The sequence below is a fragment of the Hylobates moloch genome, unplaced genomic scaffold, assembly GCF_009828535.3.
Source record: "Hylobates moloch isolate HMO894 unplaced genomic scaffold, HMol_V3 SCAFFOLD_70, whole genome shotgun sequence".
In the NCBI taxonomy this organism is placed as follows: Eukaryota; Metazoa; Chordata; class Mammalia; order Primates; family Hylobatidae; genus Hylobates; species Hylobates moloch.
In genome coordinates this window covers 184422-206444 of record NW_026652345.1, presented here as the reverse complement: position 1 = coordinate 206444, position 22023 = coordinate 184422, and the positions used below count along the sequence as shown (strand labels likewise).

The 22023-nt window shown below is 43.8% G+C and overlaps 1 pseudogene; it reads right to left on the bottom strand.

Annotated features, from left to right (window-relative positions):
- The window catches only part of LOC116463832 (cytospin-B-like), a 109240-nt pseudogene extending 88281 nt beyond the window's left edge, over positions 1-20959 (bottom strand).
- Positions 20960-22023: the final 1064 nt, after the last annotated feature.

The following is a 22023-nucleotide window of genomic DNA, read 5'->3' as shown; positions in this document are numbered from 1 at the left end:
TTAAATAATGAAGTGCCTAGGGGTGGAAGGAACAGGAAAGTTCTTGCACAAACTGTTACTGTTCATTTCCCATCTTCATAGACTCACTCACTGGACTTTCATGTCTTTCAACATGTGTAGTTTAATCTTCATTTAACTTAATTGCAAACTATTTTAGCAGAGATAATAACCAGGTACATTCTAAGATTAATTTTTACTACAGTCTTTTTTTTTTTTTTTTTTTTTTGAGACAGAGCGTTGCTCTGTTGCCCAGGCTGGAGTGAAGTGGGGCGATCTTGGCTCACTGCAAGCTCCGCCTTCCGGGTTCACACCATTCTCCTGCCTCAGCCTCCTGAGTAGCTGGGACTACAGGCGCCCGCCACCACGCCCGGCTAATTTTTTGTATTTTTAGTAGAGACGGGGTTTCACCGTGTTAGCCAGGATGGTCTCGATCTCCTGACCTCATGATCCACCCGCCTCGGCCTCCCAAAGTGCTGGGATTACAGGCGTGAGCCACCACGCCCAGCCTACTAGAGTCTTTCAATACAATGGCATGTTCATTGCAGTCCAGGAAGAAAGATACTGTTACAGTGGAGAGATGCATATTCTGTTTCTTCTATTTGCTATCTTTATGTGTACAGTGTATGTATGAAGTATAGCTATGCATCTTTCTCATATATGAAGATAAGCATGACTAAAGGGGTATAGTGAGTCTATCAGAAAATTCCAGGAAAAGCTGGGAGCACACCAAGATCAGGAGTGACAGATCAACACAGGTGCTCACATACAAGACCAGGTAGAAAAATGTCTAGCAGGCTGCAAGATGGGGATGGCCAAGGGTGCCTACAAAAGGGTCAGGTACACAGTTGTGACACCTGGTTTCCTTGGAGATGAAGCCTCTGGCTGACCATGCTAATTCTCATGAGATAAGAAAATGGCAAATAGTAGTGACCTGAATTTAATGGCTATGAGAGGCAGAAAAGAAATGAGGCAAGGCAGGAACTGGAGAGGAGGGAGAGGCAGAGAGGAAGAGGCTGCTTTTGTGTTATTCATGAGTCAGGCTCTCCATCAGTGCCTCCCCAGAGCCTCGGCCAGGCTCCTGCATGCAGTGGCTGCATGTGATAGTACCTGGAAAGTGCCCTTGTGGTTGTAACAACGTGGGGCCAGGGTAGAGTCGAGAAACATTTGATATGTCGGGCCAAAGTCTGAATTTGGAGCTTTGCTTATAGAAAAAAATGATTAAATACCAGGGCATCCCAAATCAAATGACTTGATGAGTGACTTATGGTGGTCATGGGCTCTGAGGGCATTGGAGATGTTCTGTTAACACAGACACCAGGCCACTGGCCAGCAGCATCGACCTTGGGGGACGCTGGCTCTTCATCCACAGGTCCGCATGGCAAAGGTCAAATGAGACTGAAAAGGTGGAGGACATCCCCGTAGGAGAAAAAGACACAGGAAAACAGAGCTGATGTGGAGAAAATAAAGCTGGAAGGGAAATTCTAAATTTAACATCCTATTTTCTCTACCAGCTTTGCATTAGGAAATAATGTAGGCATTGCTCTCGATATTTTAAAAAGCTGTTTCTTGAGAAACGGTCAAAAATGATATTTTTATATGTAGAATGACTTGACAGTAGCTCTAATTAAGAAGGCTGTATCCTGGAAATTGTGAAAAAATGCAAATGTTACTGATCATAAACATTTTGCTTATTGTCAATGGTGAATGCAGTGGATTGGCTTGTTGGCAAATGCTCCAAACCCCACGTAACATAACACACAGAGGCTGGAAAGATGAAATCTCAGAACTCTCCTGCAGCTGGGATTTTGGGTGTGATTTAAATTTCACCAATCAGAAAGACTTGGGCAAGACCTGGAGTGGCACCTGAGTCAGGGGGAGAGAGGCAGGGCACAGGGCGTTCACTATATGCACAGAGACTGTAGCAGAAACGAGATGCTTCTGGTGCTGTTAACTGTGGTGGCAGCTTTCCAACTGGGTGGGCAGCTTTCTGAAGTTAAGGCTCCTGTCCTGGTGGAGGGAGCAGGTTCCCTGGTGGTCCAATTCTGTGTGGAGACTTTGGGAGCTGCTCCTGGAAGCTCAGCCCTCCCAACAATTCTGCAAGCCATTTAACACCTTTCTGCCTAAGCCAACGAGAGTACAATCCATTATACACAACATAATCCTGACTCAGACATTCTGTCTTCTAAGCCTAAGAATCGTAACACAACTCTAAAATAACACTGCAATTCTGCATGAGGTGAAGCTCCTGCTCTCACCCAAATTCCCTGGTGTGTTCTTTGTGAGGTTTCTAAGTTTAAGCACAGACTCACAGAAAGTCTTTTATGATAGATCATTGACCCAATCCTCAATCCTCTCATGCATGGCTTCCTCATCTAGGGGACTTTGGCATGTCATGTGATCTCCCTGTGAATGAGCCAAGACAAGGACTCCCAACCTTCTGATTGCTAAATCATTGCTCTCTTCATTATATCATATTGCCACAGCTGTTTTGCAAGATGACTAATTTATGAGAATAGTTCAACCAACGTATCTGGAAGTAGATTTTAAAAAGGTCAGTGGAAGTTTAAAATATTTATTTACTGATTGTTTTGAAGTTAATCTAGCTACTCATAAGCTTCTGTGGTTGAATTTACAGTGTACTTAATTCTCTAAGCTTTCCTCTGTTGCTCTGTAAACATGAATAGAATACGTTTCACAGAAACAGAACTTAAAACAGTTAACCCACACTGTCTTACACTCTTGACTTCACAGCCCCTTCTTTTGAGTGGAAAAAAAAATCAGTAAACTGAAAACTTCATTGGAAGAAACCATCAGGAACTTAACAAATTGTAAGGGGTTGGGCTTTTAAATAATTTTTAAAGGTTTACTGACAGGAACTGGTTTTCACATTTTCCCCTTTATGTTACACAGAATAAAATCAGGTGGCAAATATGCAGAAAGAGAATGAAATCAGGTTAGGTCTGAGGAGAAAAAAATCTCCTCTGTCTGCGCCAGCCATTCTCAGAAAGGTCATCAACAAACAAAATGGGCCACCTTCTTATCAGTCCATTTACATGACTTGGTGCCCAAGGCCTCCAAGGACAATCATTGTAAATAATTCATGTTCATTTCCTTATTTGATAATTTAATAAGAACAAAATAGAAACGCCTACATTCTGCTGAGGTATTCCTTTCAGTTATCTAAGTTTCTCTGCAATTCAAAATACTGAATGATAAATAGACTCATTTAGAGTATGTAAGAAAAAAGCAAGGCCACAAGAATTAATTTCCAGATGTTATTTCAAACGCTCAGTCTGCTTGGCTAGAACAATATACAAGTCAGTCTGAGAAAACCCTGCATCATTTAAGCAGATTAGAGAAATACCCACTAAATACTCACCATGTTATATAACAGCAATTGTGTGTGTGTGTGTGTGTGTGTGTGTGTGTGTAGGTGTATGTGTGCGGGAGGCATTCACAAAACAAAGCCTGAACTGAATAACTAAAGAAAATGGTTATTAAGAATGCTATTGGTGGCTGGGCACTGTGGCTCATCCCAGCACTTTGGGAGGCCGAGGCGGGTGGATCACTTCAGGTTAGGAGTTTGAGACCAGCCTGACCAACAGAATAAAACCCCATATCTACTAAAAATACAAAAATTAGCCGGGCGTGGGTGGTGGTACACATCTGTAATCCCAGCTACCTGGGAAGCTGAGGCAGGAGAATCACGTGAACCCGAAAGGAGGAGGTTGCAGTGAGTGGAGATTACTCCCACTCCAGCCTGGGTGACTGAGCGAGACTCTGTCTCAAAATAAAAAATAATAAAAAAAATACTATTAGTGTCCAGGCCTGGTGGCTCACACCTGTAATCCCAGCACTTTGGGAGGCCGAGGTGTATCACTCAGGCTGGAGTGTAGTGGCACCATCTCGGCTCACTGCAGCCTTAATCTCCCAGGCTCAAGCGATTCTCCCACTTCGGCCTCCAGAGTAGCTGGGACTACAGATGTGCACCACCACACTTGGCTAATTTTCTTTTTTTTTTTTTAAGAGATGAGTTTTCACCACATTGCCCAGGATGTTCTCGAACTCCTGGACTCAAGCGATACATCTGCCTCAGCTTCCCAAAGTGCTGGGATTACATGCATGAGCCACTGAGGTTGGCTCTTTCTTTAGTTACATCACTGATGAAATAGCAGCTTTGTGTTTAGGGGCCATATTTAACACAACAAAATGAAGCATGTGTTCTGCTTGTCCCCAGCATATAAAACTATGTTAATAATTGAAAATTTCACTGAAACAAATATGCATACATAATATGGTTTGGTTCTGTGTCCCCACCCAAATCTCATGTTGAATTGTAATTCCCATTGTTGGAGGTGGGGCTTGGTGGGAGGTGATTGGCTCATGGGGGCAGTTTCTAATGGGTTAGCACTGTCCTCCTAGTGCTGTCTTGGGATAAGAGTTCTCAAGGGATCTGGTTGTTGAAAGTATGTAGTACCTCCTGCTTCATTCACTCTCTCTCTCCTGCCAGCCATGTGAATATGTACCTACATCCCCTTCACCTTCCACCATGATTGTAAGTTTCCTGATGCCTCCCTAGCCATGCTTCCTGTGTGACCTGTGGAACTGTGAGTCAATGAAACCTTTTTTTTTTTTTTTTTCCTTGAGATGGAGTCTTGGCTCTGTTGCCCAGGCTGGAGTGCAATGGCACAATCTCGGCTCACTGCAAGCTCCACCTCTCAGGTTCACACCATTCTCCTGCCTCAGCCTCCCAAGTAGCTGGGACTACAGGCACCCACCACCATGCCCGGCTAATATTTTTTGTATTTTTAGTAGAGACGGAGTTTCACCATGTTAGCTAGGATGATCTCGATCTCCTGACCTTGTGATCTGCCCACCTCAGCCTCCCAAAGTGCTGGGATTACAAGTGTGAGCCACCATGCCTGGCAATTAAACCTCTTTTCTTTATAACATACCCAGTCTCAGGTAATTCAATTTTTTTTTTTTTTTTTTTCAAACTAAGTCTCGCTCTGTATCCCAGGCTGGAATACAGTGGGGTAATCTCAGTTCACTGCAACCTCTGCCTCCCAGATTCCAGTGATTCTCCTGCCTTAGCCTCCCAAGTAGCTGGGATTACAGGTGCGTGCCACCATGCCTGGCTAATTTTTGTATGTTTAGTAGAGACGGGGTTTTGTCATGTTGGCCAGGCTGGTCTTGAATTCCTGACATCAAGTGACTCTCCTGCCTTGGCCTCCCAAAGTGCTGGAATTACAGGCATGAGCCACTGTGCCCAGCCTCAAAGTAGTTCTTTATAGCAAAGTGAGAACAAACTAATACAGTATAACTCCACTGTATATGACAGGCACAGTACCGTGTGTCTTAAAAATGTTATCTAATTTAATTTTCCACAAAACCTCCACATATTATATCTTATTTTAGAGGAAAATTTGATGATGGTCACATGGTTCATGAATGGTGAATCTGGGATGCAAATCCAGCTCTGGCCATGCCTTCTCAAATTTTCTGTTGTGCACAAGTGTTCTGTGAGAGGTATACAAGGTTCTAAAAATAATGCTGATGGTATTTCTTCTTAAAATATAATAATATTTAAGAAAAAACATTCCCAATATTTCTTTCAACATTCCTATTTTTGTATAATAATCTGTTCTTACAAGGTGGCAACCCATACCTGTGAATAACATTTGGAGGCCAGACTTTCTGATGGTGTGTCACACACAGCAGGTGACATGCACGCACCCTATAAGCAAGCAGGCAGCATCTCCACAGAGCACAACAAGGCGCACGGCCCTCCTCACTGAATGTTGGTCTGCCTTCTATGTCTTACCTTGTCATTTAAGACCATATACATGTATGTCTGTAATTATTTCCCTTTAAAACTTTTATTTAACCTCTCTAATTTGTTGCTTTCTTTGTTATATTAGAGAACAGAGTCTTCAAATGCCAGTGATTGTCTATAGCTTTCACTTCCTCAAGACACCAGTTTCTGTTGTTTATTCTGATCCAGGCACAGGTGAGCTCCTATACATGATTTTTTTTTTTTTTTTTAAATGTTTAGTAGAAACAGGGTTTTGCCATGTTGGCCAGGCTGGTCTTAAACTCATCACATTAAGTGATTCATCCGCTTTGGCCTCCCAAAATGCTGGGATTACAGGCGTGAGCCACCATGCCCAGCCCATGATGATTTTTTTTGTTTGTTTGTTTGTTTTTTGAGACGGAGTCTCGCTCTGTCACCCAGGCTGGAGTGCAGTGGCGCAATCTCGGCTCACTGCAAGCTCCGCCTCCCGGGTTCACGCCATTCTCCTGCCTCAGCCTCTCCGAGTAACTGGGACTACAGGCGCCTGCCACCATGCCCGGCTAATTTTTTTTGTATTTTTAGTAGAGACGGGGTTTCACCGTGGTCTTGATCTCCTGACCTCGTGATCCGCCCGCCTCGGCCTCCCAAAGTGCTGGGATTACAAGCGTGAGCCACCGCGCCCGGCCGATTATTTTTTAAAGTATTCAAGGGTAACTCCATTTGGGAAGCGTTGCATGGCACCACAGCTGCCTTCACAACTGGCAGATTAATATTTGTGAAGAGGGCGGGTTGTGCCAACCACCTGCTCATGCCTGCTGGGATCTTTTCTGAACACCTGGATGAAGCCCAGCCCCAGACCTTTCGATTGATCTCCCATGAGTCCCCTTTACCCGTCTAGTTTTTGGACTATACACCCAGCCACCTGAAGTTTTTTTTCTTTTATGTCTTGCCTCTGTGCCTTTGCTCATTCTATGCCCTTGCCTGGAGTGTAATTTTCTCTAAATACTTCTTACTGTTTTACACAAAACGAATCTAAGAGAAGTTTGTCCCTCTACTGTGAGAGAGAAATTATGACGTACTCTGTCTCCAGATGTCAAACAGTATCTTCTGAATTTCACTTTCATATTTCAATATAAGCATATTCAACAATAAAATTAAACAGGATAAGATGGCAATTTGAACATAAGCATCTTCATCTACAAATCTGAACAAAAAGAATAAAAGAAACAGTAAAAATCTTGTAGTCAGGTATTATCTACAAGCCTAGACTTTGAAGAATTTCTGCTAATAGAGAGTATGTGGTGGGGGGGAAATTAAAATACAATACCAAGAGCTTTCCCCCAAATCCCTTCCAAAGAAAATGGAGATAAAGGAAACCCTCCACTAATGTCCCCCACCCTAGAAGGCCAGGGCTGGCGAGGAGCACAAGCCCAGAGAGATGCAGGGCATTCTGGCAAAGGATCAGGAACAAGAGGAATTTACATCTGAGGAGGCCAAGGTTGGTTTGCCCCAGACACAAAGGACAGTAGTGACAAGGGACAGGGCAGGAAAAGCCACAATGTGCATCTAAAATGGACGAGGGGCATGCAAATGTAGACCCAGAGAGTTGGCTCTGTATTCCAGGCTCACCAAGCAGAGAACAAACTGGACACAGGCGAATTTCCCCATTAGGCACTCACCCTTTTCTACTCTACCTGAGCTTCTGTACCTTTCAATATGTTATATATGCACCTTCAAGAGCCTTCCAACACGTTTCAGTCATAAGAAGATCCTAAGCACTGTCAGGTAAAGGCAGTGGAACTGAGCAGGATCCAGACACTGACCTGGGCCAAACGTCAGGCCCTGCCACACCTGGATCTGCTTCAGCAAGAGAAGGTGACAAACAAAATAATGCCCTGTTGATGCAAATATTTTTTTTTATTTTTATTATTTTATTTTATTTTATTGTGATACAGTCTAACTCTGTCACCCAGGCTGAAGCGCAGTGGCACAATCTCAGCTCACTGCAACCTCCACCTCCTGGGTTCAAGAGATTCTCCAGCCTTAGCCTCTCAAGTAGCTGGGACTACAGGCACATGCCACTACGCCCAGGTAATTTTCGTATTTTTCTAAGTAGAGACGGGGTTTCACCATTTTGGCCAGGCTGGTCTCGAACTCCTGACCTCAGGTGATTCACCCACCTAGGCCTCCCAGAGTGCTGGGATTACAGGCATGAGCCACCACGCCCAGCCGATGCAAATATTTCATAATACAAAGTGAAGGGGACACTGCACTCAAGAGAGGACCAACGTTTGTAAATTCATGACCAGAAACAATTTGACACTGATAGTATCTACCTTAAAGTTCAATAAAATAAGACATAAATTAAAGATGACAATTTAAAATGAAAGGTGAGTTAAAAATAATATAATCAATCTAATAACTCATTAATATTTTAAAGCAGAACTAACTCAAAAGAAAAAGAAATGGGGGCATACTTAGGGCAGTTCTCTTTGAATGCAGATGAAATGAACCATGTAAAGGTGGGATTTCAATTCAGTGGACAAAGGATGGTGCTGATAATAGTGCTGGCATGACCAGCTATCTAACCGGGAGAGAAAAACCCACAGCTCACATCAGATTAAATAAAGAAAGGTGGATCAAACGCCTGCGTGTGTGTGTGTGTGTGTGTATCTCTGTTTGTGTGTCTGTGTGTGCATGTGCATAAAATAGACGATGAAACTTAATAACTTACTTGTAACAAATAAGATTGGAGAGGGAAAACCCTCAAACAAACAAAAAGAAATAATAAAAGAAAACACTAACAGTTAACATTATATAAAAATAAAAACTTTTCTATGATACAGATGTTAAAGCCAAAGGCCTGTAGTACACTGGGGATAAAAACACGTCTTTGGGCAAGCACGGTGATTCACAATTGTAATTCCAGTGATTTGGGAGACTAAGGTGGGAGGATCACTCAAGCCCAGGAGTTAAAGACCAGCCTTGGCAATAAAGCGACACCCCATCTGTACAAAAATTTGAAATAATTAGGAAGGCATGGTGGTGTTCGCCTGTAGTCCCTGCTATTTGGGAGGCTGAGTAGGAAGATTATTTGAGCCTGGGAGGTCAAGGCTTCTGTGATCGTGCCACTGCACTCCAGCCTGGGTGACAAAGCAAGACCCTGTCTCAAAACAACAACAACAAAAAAATCCCCCAAAACAAAACAAAACAAAAAAACCCTGACACATCCCTAATAAAATATTGACTTACAAACTGATGAGAAACAATCAGCTCAGTGAAAAAATAGGCAAAAGTGCTACGCTAGCAATTCTAGAAGGGAAAGTGCAATTGGTTAGTAAACATAAAAATATGCTCAGAGAAATACAAATTAAAATCTAATAAGATAGTATTTTTCACTTATCCTATTGACAAAAATAACATCAGTGCTTTCTGTGGCTGCTCAGACTATGCAGAGATGGGCACGTTCATCAAGAGTGAAATGTCGGCCAGGTGTGGTGGCTCACGCCTGTAATCCCAGCACTTTGGGAGGCCGAGGTGGGGGGATCATGAGGTCAGGAGATCGAGACCGTCCTGGCTAACACGGTGAAACCCCGTCTCTACTTAAAAATACAAAAAATTAGCCAGGCGTGGTGGTGGGTGCCAGTAGTCCCAGCTACTCGGGAGGCTGAGGCAGGAGAATGGTGTGAACCCGGAAGGCGGAGCTTGCAGTGAGCCAAGATCGTGCCACTGCACTCCAGCCTGGGTGACAGAGTGAGACTCCATCTCAAAAAAACAAACAAACAAAAAAAGAATGAAATGTCACAGCAGTCAGGTGAGTAACCTAGAGACATCTATTAAGATAAAAATGTGTATATTCTCTAGAGCAGCATAGTTTTAGAAATTAATCCTATAAAAATAAAATCACAACTATATAGGACTATATGTATAAGGACTCGTATTACAGCATTATTCGTAACGAAGAAAACTATAACCTTGCTGGCATTAGTAAGACAATATTTGAATATTCCAGGGCACGTCCCTCCTGCGGAAGGCCATGCAGCTCTTAAAATGAGTTCGCTTTGTATGTATTGACCTGGAAGGATGCCCATGTTACATGAAATAAAAAGTGAAGGTGCAGCGTACTGTGTAGAACACAGTCCTGTTTATATTTAAACATATATAAATGAAGCCTATACATTTTATGATTAACAAAAAATATACACACTGTTACCAGTGATTACCTTGCAGGGTGAGTACTGAAGGAGGAGAAAGATTAGTATTTTTCTTGACACATCTCCATTTTGCTACCAGTATATCTAAATATTACTTCATAATTAGGAAAAAATCCAACACATTGATTCGCCAATCTATTCATTTTTAAATTTCAACAAGACACATCTAGATTAAAAAGTCCATGCTATATTTTCTGAGATTCTACAGTTTTGCTTAAAAATTAATTCATGCAAAACTAGTGTTTTTGCTCCACGTCCTCTTGTTCTAATAATAAAATCATTCATATCCCAGCTCAACCTTCTATCTACAACTTATATTTAAAGTCCAGCTTGTTTCTCCTTCAAATTCTATTATTTGAGGAGGCTTTGAAGTTCTGAAACTATATTCATGAAAAAACGTAGAACAAAATGACATAAAGGCCCTGCAGAAACATAGCTGGTGATTAAAACTCAAGCAGCAGGCCAGGCATGGTGGCTCACGGCTGTAATCCCAGCACTCTGGGAGGCCGAGGTGGGCGGATCACAAGGTCAGGAGATCGAGACCATCCTGACTAACACGGTGAAACCCCGTCTCTACTAAAAATATAAAAAATTAGCTGGGTGTGGTGGCGGGCACCTGTAGTCCCAGCTTACTCAGGAGGCTGAGCCAGGAGAATGGCGTGAACTCGGGAGACGGAGGTTAGTGAGCCGAGACTGCACCACTGCACTCCAGCCTGGGTGATAGAGCGAGACTCCGTCTCAAAAAAAAAAAAAAAAAAAAAAAAACCTCAAGCAGCAGACAAGCTTCTGTATAATAACATTATTTAGCATTTTACAAATGCTTACAGATAAAAATACTCAGCAGTACCTGGAGTAAAGATAGGACAAAATGTGGGGTGCAAATACAGTGGTGCCTTTTTAGTTGAGGTTGCAGTTTTCTAACGGTTTATATTTAAAAACATCCAGCAAATGAGTTTTAAATCATCCTAACAACTCTGAACACGAGGCAAAGAGCTCCCAGAATATGCAGTCCTACTCGCAAGTATTTAAGTTATTTTTACACAGAAGATATCAATGTCTCTTCTTTCTCGCACCAAGCTAATGTTTCTAGTGATTCTGTGCTGTCTGGTTTGACACCCCGAAACATCTTCCTGAGTTTAAAGAGCATTCCTGTTCCTAATTTTCCTTTTATTAGACAGTAACTCTTGCCTTGTCTCATCCTTTGGATAAGACACATACTGGCTTTCCTTTGGATAGCTAATAGCTCCATGCTGAGAACTGCAGGAAGTTTCTGCCTGATGGAGGTTGCTGAGTTGGATTTGGATCTTCACAAACACAGGTATTTTCGGAAGTTTAAAATCACATTTCTGGAAGTTTAAAATCCACATAAAAATTGTGGATCGCTCTGAGTTGAACACTAAGTTTCCAGGGTGAGTTTCATCCATGAGGCTTTTGGTGTAGTTGTCATTCAACTGTTTTCCATTAGATTTCTATTGCCACTGTCACCATGCTTACCTATCTGGCTTAACAGCATCCTTTATGATCAACTGCCAAGACCAGCTTGGTCGGGAGACCCTAACCGAGAGGCGCTAGAGGAATTAAAGACACACACACACAGCAACATAGAGATGTGGAGTGGGAAATCAGGGGTCTCACAGCCTTCAGAGCTTAGAGCCTCGAACAGAGATTTACCCACATATTTACTGACAGCAAGCCAGTGATAAGCATTGTTTCTACAGATTATAGATTAACTAAAAGTATTCCTTATGGGAAACAAAGGGATGTGCCGAAATAAAGGGATGGGCTCTGGCTAGTTATCAGTAGCAGGAGCATGCTCTCCTTAAGGCACAGATCGCTCATGCTATTGTTTGTGGTTTAAGAACGCCTTTAAGCGGTTTTCTGCCCTAGGTGGGCCAGGTGTTCCTTGCCCTCATTCCGGTAAACCCACAACCTTCAGCGTGGGCATCATGGCCATCACAAACACGTCACAGTGCTGCAGAGACTGGCCAGTTTATGGCCAGATTTTGGGAGCCTATTCCCAACAATCAATGAAACATCTACTTGTGTTTAGCCTAGCAAGATTCTGGAAATCAAATCAAAGCTTAGTGGCACTTAGTTTCAGATGAGGTAATGAAGCCAGACCCTGTGTGAAGAGGCACAATCAAGACCCCACAGAAGGAAGCCAAACTTTCTGACTTCTTCGGAATAAGCATTACTCAGATCTGCTCTGCCACTGTGCCCTCTCAACATTCCAGCTGCAAATAACTCTCCTTCATGAGACCTGTACTTTGTTTTTTCAGTACAACTTCATTTTATTCTCCAAATAAAAGACTGTGGAAGCTTCTGAGAAAAAGAAAAAAGAGTGAAGGATCATCTTTGATCATGCGGTGAGCTGATTCCAAAATGTGGACAAAAAGCAAAGACTCAAAGGCAATGATTCCGAGAAACAGTGAATGTCACAAGGAGACACCTGGGCTCTTTATAAAGAGGCAATTTCTCTTCTATACATTCCCCCTTTCACATAGAGATGGCTGTGGCTCCCAATCATGGGAAGAGCTGGGCTGTCTTTCTTCCACCAAATGCTCTGCTGGCTGACAGAGCCCATGGAGAGGTGAAAATAGAAATGGGGAGGGAGAGGCTGTAAAGGAGTTACCTAAGGCAACACGGTCTTAGCTCACAAATGCAAGAATTTCCAGCTTACACTGTCCTACAGGGACAAGCTAATGTCCAGGATAGGCCAATGGGTTTTAATTCCTACTGTTCCAATTTTTTGGAAGCCAAAGGTTTTCGGACATAAAAAACTGTCAGACTACAAATGCCTGTACTAGGCTCCTCCACCAGAATTTCTCCAACAAAGAACTGTGTGGTGAAGCAGAGATGCCCACGAAGAACACCACAGGCCCTTCCAGAATTTACAGAGAGGCTTGTGCTTCCCTCTACTGTCAAGGCCAAAAAACTTTTTTTCTTTCATAATTTCAACCTAAAAATCCTAAAGGCCTAAGAGAAGCTTATGTCCGCACTGTTCAAATCTGTAAAGATGCGGTTTTGGAAACAGGGAGGCAGACACAGCTATTTAGAATTATAGACTGTGTATCTATGTCATACATGTAAACTATAAAAAAAAGTACTAGGTGAGTCAACAGATAATGCTGGCTACAGTAATAGGCTATGAGAGGACCAGGTTCTACATTAAGGTCCAAATTAAATGCCAGAAGCCCCTGTTCATCATGGCCGCTAAGGTGAGGTCTGTTCAGAAACTGTTTAGGAATCCTCAGCGGAATGGGCCCCCTCCACCTGGGACAGGGGCTCGGTACCAGAGCATCTACAGCAAGAGAGCTTGAAAAGGGACCTTAGGGACCCAAGAATCTATACCTCCAACTTCCGCCCTTCCCCTCTCCGCAGCAGCTGGGACATGTGCTGAGCGGCTGTGACCCATTAGAGCCATCAGAGCAACACAGAGGGAAGTACGGGCACATGCAGTGACGCTTGGGCTGACACTGATGTGCACACACAGAGTTAAGCCAATTCCAGCGGAGTCTGCACATGCTGTGCTGCCACACTGCTCACCTCTGAGAGGGGACAACCCAAGAACTGGTGGTGCAGGCAAAACACATTCGAATCACAGACATTCTATTTAGATACCAATAGCATTAATTAGGCACAGATGTTAAGTGTGTTTAACGATCTCTTTTAAAGAAGTTTTCCATGGATGTTTACTGGTGTTATATAAATACTGTAAGAATTAGGTAAGTCACCCTGAAATAACAGCATTTACTGTTTCAGAACAAGAGAAATAAACAAACACAGTAAATGCAGAGGTCTTTCCCCGCACTGCTCATCAACAATGGGGAAACCACTGTGTCAAAGAGGTTCAAAGGATTGCATCGGAAAGATGCTAAGGCTGGCACAGGAATTTCTGACTCTCCCACCAGGGAAAGGTCAGCTGACCAACCAGTCCACAGAATAGCAGAGCTTAAACGGACCTTGAAAACTACTCACTTTTCCCACCTCTTTTAACAGAGGCCCGAGACGGGGCTGGGAATGAGATATTGCCAGTTGGCTGCAAAGATGAGGCTGAGAATGAGATACTGCTGGCTGGCTGCAAAGATGAGGCTACCACCTTCCTTCCCCACATACCTTAACATCAGTTATTCTAACTCTGAAATAAAAATATTTTTGAAAGTGTAACAGGGCTGAAGATCATTGATGCGTTAGATAATACCCCACTGTGTAGTCACTGAGTTCCAGTAATAAATGCTGATTTGCATTCCTGCCTGGGCGCTTCATCTCATGCCTATCAGCCTGGCTGCAACCATCCCCGTTGAGTGCCCATGGGGGCAAACAGAGCTCAAGAACCAGGTAATCCCGTGTCAGGATCCACGTGCTTTTTGGGTGTTCTTACCTTCTCTCAGTTGTACTTGAAGATCTCATCAGAGAATGTTCTGCAAGTTCTTTGGCTGTGGCTGAACCAAGGATGACTTTTGAGTTCTTATTAGATGACTGCCAAAGTCAAATTAGTTTCAATCAAGAACTCATTCAGCCAAGATGGAAACACTGGCTGGCTTTTGGAGCTTGAAGGGTGTGAGTTGGTTTTAGTTCTTGCTCGTGGGGTAGGTTCCAGAAGTGACCGAGCCATGAGGGAGTAATTGCCCAATAGTCAACTCTTCAGAGGTGACAGCTTGCCAGAGAAGTGCAAAATCACACAAGAAACCATCACTGGCACTTGTCTGACTTCCTGCAAAATGCGATCACAGGCAAAATCATTATGATGCCGGATTTCAGTACCATGACATGTTCTCATTGGTGTCAGTTCTAAAATTTTGAAATGTTTTGTGGTAAGGGATTAAACTGCTATATTGAGAAAGTAATGTTGCAAATCACTGGAAAATCAAAAAAGAAAATTCTGTGTTTAAAAAAACAGTGACGTTAAGATTGAAGATGCAGGATGCAGCATAGGGCGTCCTAAACTGCCAGGATGCATGTGGAGATTTCCTAGAATATCAGGGTTCACACTGCATGGTATGGCCTGTGTCTCACAGTATACATAAGAAATGCAGCAGTTCATACAAGAACCTGGTTATTCAGGGCTACCATGGAAACTTAGGACTTATCTTTTACCATTTATCATTAAAATAACGTCCACATGAAGCAACACAAGTTCTGACTGGGATCTTCTTCCAATGACAGACAACAGGGAAGCAAGACAGAGGCAAACAAACAACAGTAGACACAGAGGCCACCCAGAATGGCCTCACTGCTGTTTCAATAGGGAACACTGGAAAATCTAGTTTTCCTAAAATCCACATCCTTTGGTGGCCAGAGGGTAGAGGTCTGGCTATAAAGTAATGACCTTGTCTGGTGCAACTATAGTCCCAAATACTCTTAAATGTCGCTATTAGCAGAGCTCTCTGGGCTGATAGGCTGTGTGTTTCTTCCCGTCAAGAGCAGAGGGGAATGTCATACATCAGCCAAATGCATGTTTTCCACTCTTTTTAAAATAAAGTGAGTTATGTCAAGGCCTTTTGAAGTAGCCCATGGGTGTTGTCAATAAGTAGGCACATCCCTGGGCTGGGAGGAATGTGTCCTTATTTGGTGGCTCCTCCCCTTGGGAGTAATTCCAGCTTCTCCCACTGCATGGGAGTGACCTGTGTAAGGTGGTGGGTTCATATTTATTAGTGTGCACTCCCTGCACTAATAAATACTAAGATTCAAGGAGCATCCTAGACTGGACTTCTATTCTTTAAGCCTAGCAGGATACTTGGCTAGAACTTGCCCTTCATATGTAAGTGAGAAGCTTAGCAGCCCCTTATGCTGCTAAGCATGGCAGAAACTGGGCACTGGACAGAACGTTCCTAGTGGTGCGGTGGCACTGGTAATGCAGACTGATCCCAGAAAAGAAACAGCAAAGCCTTGCACAGAGAGACATGAAGTGTCTCATCCCCACGCAGAGTGAACAAGTGAAAAGCAAGCATGGCCTGGGTGCCCACTAGACTCATGGAGAGGCAGCTCTGCTGGGAACCACCCTGCCGCGGCCCTGCACATCCCCCAGCTCCTTCTGCAGCCAGGCATTCTCCTCCTCCTTCTCCTCCAGCAGTTCAGCAGTTTCCTCTTCACAGTGCCCAGCTCCTGCTTCTCACTTGACATTGTTGGCCGCTGCCACGGCAGTCTGCAGATCCGGCTGGAACCACCTCCATTCCATAGTCTCCTTCTGAAAATGCCAGAGCCCACCCGTGTCAGATGCCTGCCAGGGCTGGTGCCTGGGCAGAGACTCCAGAGCCCCTGTGTCAGTCACCAAGAAAGAACAGCCAGCAGTGCTTAGTGAGGCCCTGCTTTCACGGTGTCTCGCTGCTAGGAAAAGGCACTGGTGGAAATTACATCTTCAGGTTATGAGAGCTCTCCATCCTGACAACAAATGACTGCTTTGATTTTACTTCTTGCTGGCAAGAATTTACAGTTTCAGGGCCCATGCCATGAAAATGTTCCAAGATAAAGCAGGATAGACAGAGTGATCCAGACCTCGGAGTGGGTAATTTATAGGAAGATGGTGGTGAAGGCTCCTGCCACATCTCCCCTGTATCTGCTCAGTCAGAGTCTTTAGCTGCCTCCCCAGATCTGACTTCTGTTTCTCCAGCTTGATCACATTACTTAGAAATAGACAATTCAGACAGGCCTTGGAAGAGTTGTGAGACTCTTGAGAGAAGATAAGTCAGGTAGCAAAGGGGCAGCTCCACATGCCACAGTAGGTGTTCAAATCTACTCTAAATGCATTCTACTCTAAATGCAACTTTTAGCATTTCAATTTACCCTGCAAAGAGGGGCTGGAAGCAGTAAGTTCCTCCAAGATAGGGAACACGATGATCTGAAAAATACGTGGTGCATATTGAGGTTACAGTCTCAGCAGACAGGATGCACAACCAAATAGCAGCACTACGGGAAGAGGCCTCCATGGCCACACACACTTGCACACCGAGCCCAGCCTCCCTCGCACTCACACACAATCATCCTGAGTGTCCTTTATTGCTGTGAGATAGAGGCTTTCACATAACAGAGCACATGTCTGCTTATTCCTCCTGTGGTTTGTAAAGCACTTTCCAGAGTCGTGGGTCTCAATGGCAGTTAAGCCTCTGAATCACTGGTGAAGCTTTTCAAAAGCACCGATGTTCTAGTCCCACACTCCAGACACCTGGAGGCAGAATCTCCAAGGGCAGACAGAACCCGGGGATGTGTGCATTTAACATCTTCCCAGGTGGCTTGCCTGCCTCTCCCTACTTAAGGACACCTACAGCCCCTCATTCTCCTCGCCTCCAGTTCTCTCCATATGGCTGAGTCATTCGAGTTTAAATCTGATGGTGTCAGTCACCAAGCTGAAATTCCTCAATAGGTCCTCATGCTCTAACCTAGAGCAGTTTTCTATGAAGGATGTGGATCAGAATCACCAGAGAAGGCTAAAAAGATGCTTGTGGGCAGGTCCTGCCCCAGCAGTTCTAGTTCTAGTGGGCCTGGGAGTCTGCGTCTGGGATCATTCTGCTGAGTAGAAAACACTCCCTAATTTCCTTTTATTTTTCGGTCCATTTCTCTCCCATCAGGATCCCACGGGGAGGAGTGATCGATCTAGGGCTGGATTCGTGTGTCTCGGGGTCTCTGAGCAAAAAGATATTTGAATAATACTTCAAAATCCTTTTAAAAAGTTTAACAGCTTTCCAAAAGATGGCTTGGGTTATTGTCAGTCTTGGATATATGATGATATAACCACAGGGGTGGGCCTAAATTTTGCTGTGGACATTAATTATACACTGGTTTCCTTGGTGTGTCTGTGCTGACTTTTAAGGATTTAGGGACAATACAACCCCATTCTCAACAGCAAAATATCACAAAAACAAAAACAAAACAGAACAGAACTTGTTTTCTTTGACTTTTCTTCTCAATCATGGTGCTGGGTTTGGAAGGATACACTGATGATGATGGCGTCCAGGCTTTCAGTTGTATCCTGAGAACAGCCTGGATGGCACCAACACTGAATGCTGAGGTTCCACAGTTCTACTGCGTGTCATGTTCAAGAAGAAATGAGGCAGGTGCTGTCAACTCTCACTCTAACCAACTAATCAATATCTGGAATACACAGTCAATTCTCAGGTTCGTGCACAGAGTTGCCATGCACACCAAATCAGCAAACACTGAACTATTGTGAAAAATACAAGTTAATACAGGTTAGGTTCCTGAGATCCTCTGGTCACAACATTCTCATCAACTGAAATGCCATTTCCGTTATATAGGTTCATCTGCCAATATCTCCATAAAACAAGCAAGTCTCAGCAGTGGAAACCCATTCTTCCCACTTCCTTCTTCCTAACACTGAGCAAGTATTTTTAAATTCTTCCTCAGCCTCCCGATCTGCAGAACCTGCCTTGCCTGCAAGGTTAGCCGTTCTCACACCTTACAGCCTTTTGAAACCTAGAAGCCAACCAGCACTAACCAAGAAGGATTTAATATTTTCCTGACCTTAGGCGATGTCTTTGGTTTTCAGTCTCACAATAATGTTGCCCACTGCTTTTCAAAATTGGCTGTCTTCTCATGAATCCGTGAATTTGGCTGCTTTTCCATCTTTTCCACAGCTGCATCACACTCTACAGATGTCCCTTTAGCACGTCAGGGCAGCTTCACATACATATTGTCAAACTTACTCTCCCTTTCTCTGATGCACTGTCAGGCTTAACAGCACAAGAGCTCATGCCTTCACGAAACTTCTCTAACACACGTGTTTTCTCTGCAGGTCTCTCTCAGCCTCCCTGTGCTTAGGGACAGTGGACAGCACTGCAGCACTGCACTTGGGGCCATTTTAAACAGCGAAGTCACCAAAACCAAGCAAAAAAATGCTAAAAGCACGGTACTAAACAGACCATGGAAAAGACACACGCACTGTATGAGAAGGTAAAATGTCTGTCTGACCTCAGTGGGAAGCATAAGCACTGGATGACTCAACTTTTCACTTCTCTGTGCAAGTCCAAAAATGACAAAAATGACCCTGTGGAAGTGCTCTGTGTGTTGATTTGGGGGTTAAAACACATTTGAGCAGCTGGGCGAGGTGGCTCATGCCTGTAATCTCAGCACTTTGGGAGGCCGAGGCGGGTGGATCACCTGAGGTTGGGAGTTCAAGACCAGCCAGACCAACATGGAGAAACTCTGCCTCTACTAAAAAAAGACAAAATTAGCCGGGCATGGTGGCACATGCCTGTAATCCCAACTACTCGGGAGGCTGAGGCAGGATAACGTGCGGTGAGCCGAGATTGCACCACTGAACTCCAGCCTGGGCAACAAGAGCAAAACTCCATCTAAAAAAAAAAAAATTAGCAAGCAGGTGAATTCACAAATGTTAAATCTGTGAATCTGTGAATAAGGAGGATCAACTGCACAGGGTGGGGAACTTCTCAGGCAACTGACCAGGCTATTCTTAGTAATGGCTGGTGTGACCTAAATGCTTTGTCCATTTTTGTCCTTTTTTTTTTTTTTTTTTTTTTTTTTGGGGCAGAGTTTCACTCTGTTGCCCAGGCTGGAGTGCAATGGTGTGATCTCAGCTCACTGCAACCTCCACCTCCTGGGTTCATGCAATTCTCCTGCCTCAGCCTCCTAAGTAGCTGGGATTACAGGCACCTGCCACCTCACCCGGCTAAATTTTGTATTTTTAATAGAGACAAGGTTTCACAATGTTGGCCATGAGGTCTCGAACTCCTGACCTCAGGTGATCCACCCACCTCGACCTCCCAAAGTGCTAAGATTACAGGCATGAGCCACCACACCTGGCCACGTCCATTAAGTCTTTTATCACAAAAGCGAAGCACATTAGATGTGATAATTTGATAAGGCTCATTTGGACAAAGCAGGCAACGTTTAATCCCTTTTAAAAATTTCTTTCCCAAGTCAAAGTAAACAATGAGCTCATAAGCCACATAATGATGCCTCTTCAGCAACTAAGTGGCCAACATCTGTAAGTTACTTGATATCCTACCATCAATGGCACACATGCAGGCATTGTTTTCTTCCTTAGACCAAGAGCACGCATTTTTCATCCACTCTGACACCTATCATCCATCTCTATCAGCTCCAAGAGACAACACAGTGTCAATGCTTGGTGACAACACAGTGTCAATGCTTGGCAAGGTACTTCTTCTGAATAACCCATTCCTACCCCACAGAATGTCCTTAGGAAGAGTCCTTGTGAACACTCACACAGTCACAGCTGAAGTGTCCCAACTTGTGGCCTCCAAGCCGATGAGGCTGCTTAGAGACAGTGGCAGCAGCATGGCTCACACACAGCACATCTAGCACAAAACAAGAAACATTTGTGGCCGGGTACAGTGATTCACATCTGTAATCCCAGTGCTCTGGGAGACTGATGTGGGACGATCGCTTGAGCCCAGGAGTCTGAGGCTGTGGTGAGTATGGTCAAACCACTGCATTCCAGTCTGGGCAACAGACTGAGACCCTCTCTCTAAAACAACAACAAACAACAAAGCATTTGCTATTTTTCACAGTCACTTACGTTGCTTACTCTTTTCTTCTGTCATCCAGTTTTCAACTTAGTTTAAGAGATTAATGATTGTTTCTTAGGTGACATTCTTCCTGGGAGATTATCGCACACTCAAATGAAAGACTCTTCATAAACCCCAGCCAACACACGGTCAAAAACCTTCCCACAGTCACCCACTGCTGCTGGGTTCTTTAGTGTCCTACACACTCCCGTTCCACATTTCACCTGGGCTTGACCCCACTTATTTTTTAGCTCACTGGTAAGTTGATTACTGTGTAACTTGACAGCCCTGTGCTGTTCCACCTGATCTTCCAGTGCAAACATGGTTTCTTTCATGTCTTTGATCTCTGCATCACTCTCTGATGATGCTTCTTGCAGCTGTAGGCTGGTTCTGTTTAGCTGTTCTGCTTGGTGATTACACATCTCCTTCAGGTATGAATAATCTTTTTCCACTTACAATAAAAGGAAAGTTCCCTGGTCGGTTTAACAACAAAGTTCCCACAGTCATCAGTCCACTACAAGCCAAAGCCCCATCATGACACAATATACCCATGTAACAAACCTGTACATGAACCCCCTCAATCTAAAATAATACATCACAAAAAGCCCCTGGCAAGACAGCAGCAGGCTCATGGACACAGTGGCAAAGACGCCTTTGGCATGTGCTGTTTCTTGCATTATTAGCCTCAGAAACAGCCAAGGCCATGAACAGTCAGAGAAACATGATGTACGCTTCCAAATGGCTGGATTCTGTGCCCCTTCCTACAAGCCAAAGGGAAATCTGCACGCACTTAAATATTCCTCTTTCCTGCTTCCCTGGGAGGCACTGGCCCTGCCTGGTGTGGCCGCCCCACCGCACATCAGCTATGGGGTGGCGCCCTCTGCTGCTGGGCTGTGAACAACGCCCCTGAAGCAAGGCTGATCTTCAATCTCCTTAGCCATGAGATACTTTGCAGTAAGTTACAATGTTTCTTTAGAGACACACACTATGAAGGTGATAGAGAACCATAGTGGAAGGCACAGAGCACTGAAATGTATGCATACCAGAAGCAGAAAAGTGGCACAGTGCAGTCCTTCCACCTGTTCAATTTTCGATTGTTAAATATTTTAAATATGAGGAAACTACCAAGAATAATGATAAACAGGTACCCAGACTTAACAGTAGTTAAATTTTGCCACACTTGCAAAATCTTTTTATTCTAGGAAGAATTTTTTAAAGCTTCAATGTTCCCTCCCACCTCAGAGAGTAATAAGCATTATCCTAAAATTGATACATGGTCATCCCTTGAATGGTTTTTCACTTTTACTATATATGTATGTATCCATGATAACACGTAGTATTGTTCTGGGTGTTTTGAATGTTTTACACAATGTTATACTATATTGTGCTTTTAGAGTGTCGGGTTTGTAACATGGTAATATGCTCTATCCCTCACCATCTTATGCTTATTATGCCCTTGCACCCTGTTTTTAGCTGTGTTTTCAAAATGTATCCATACTGACATACATCC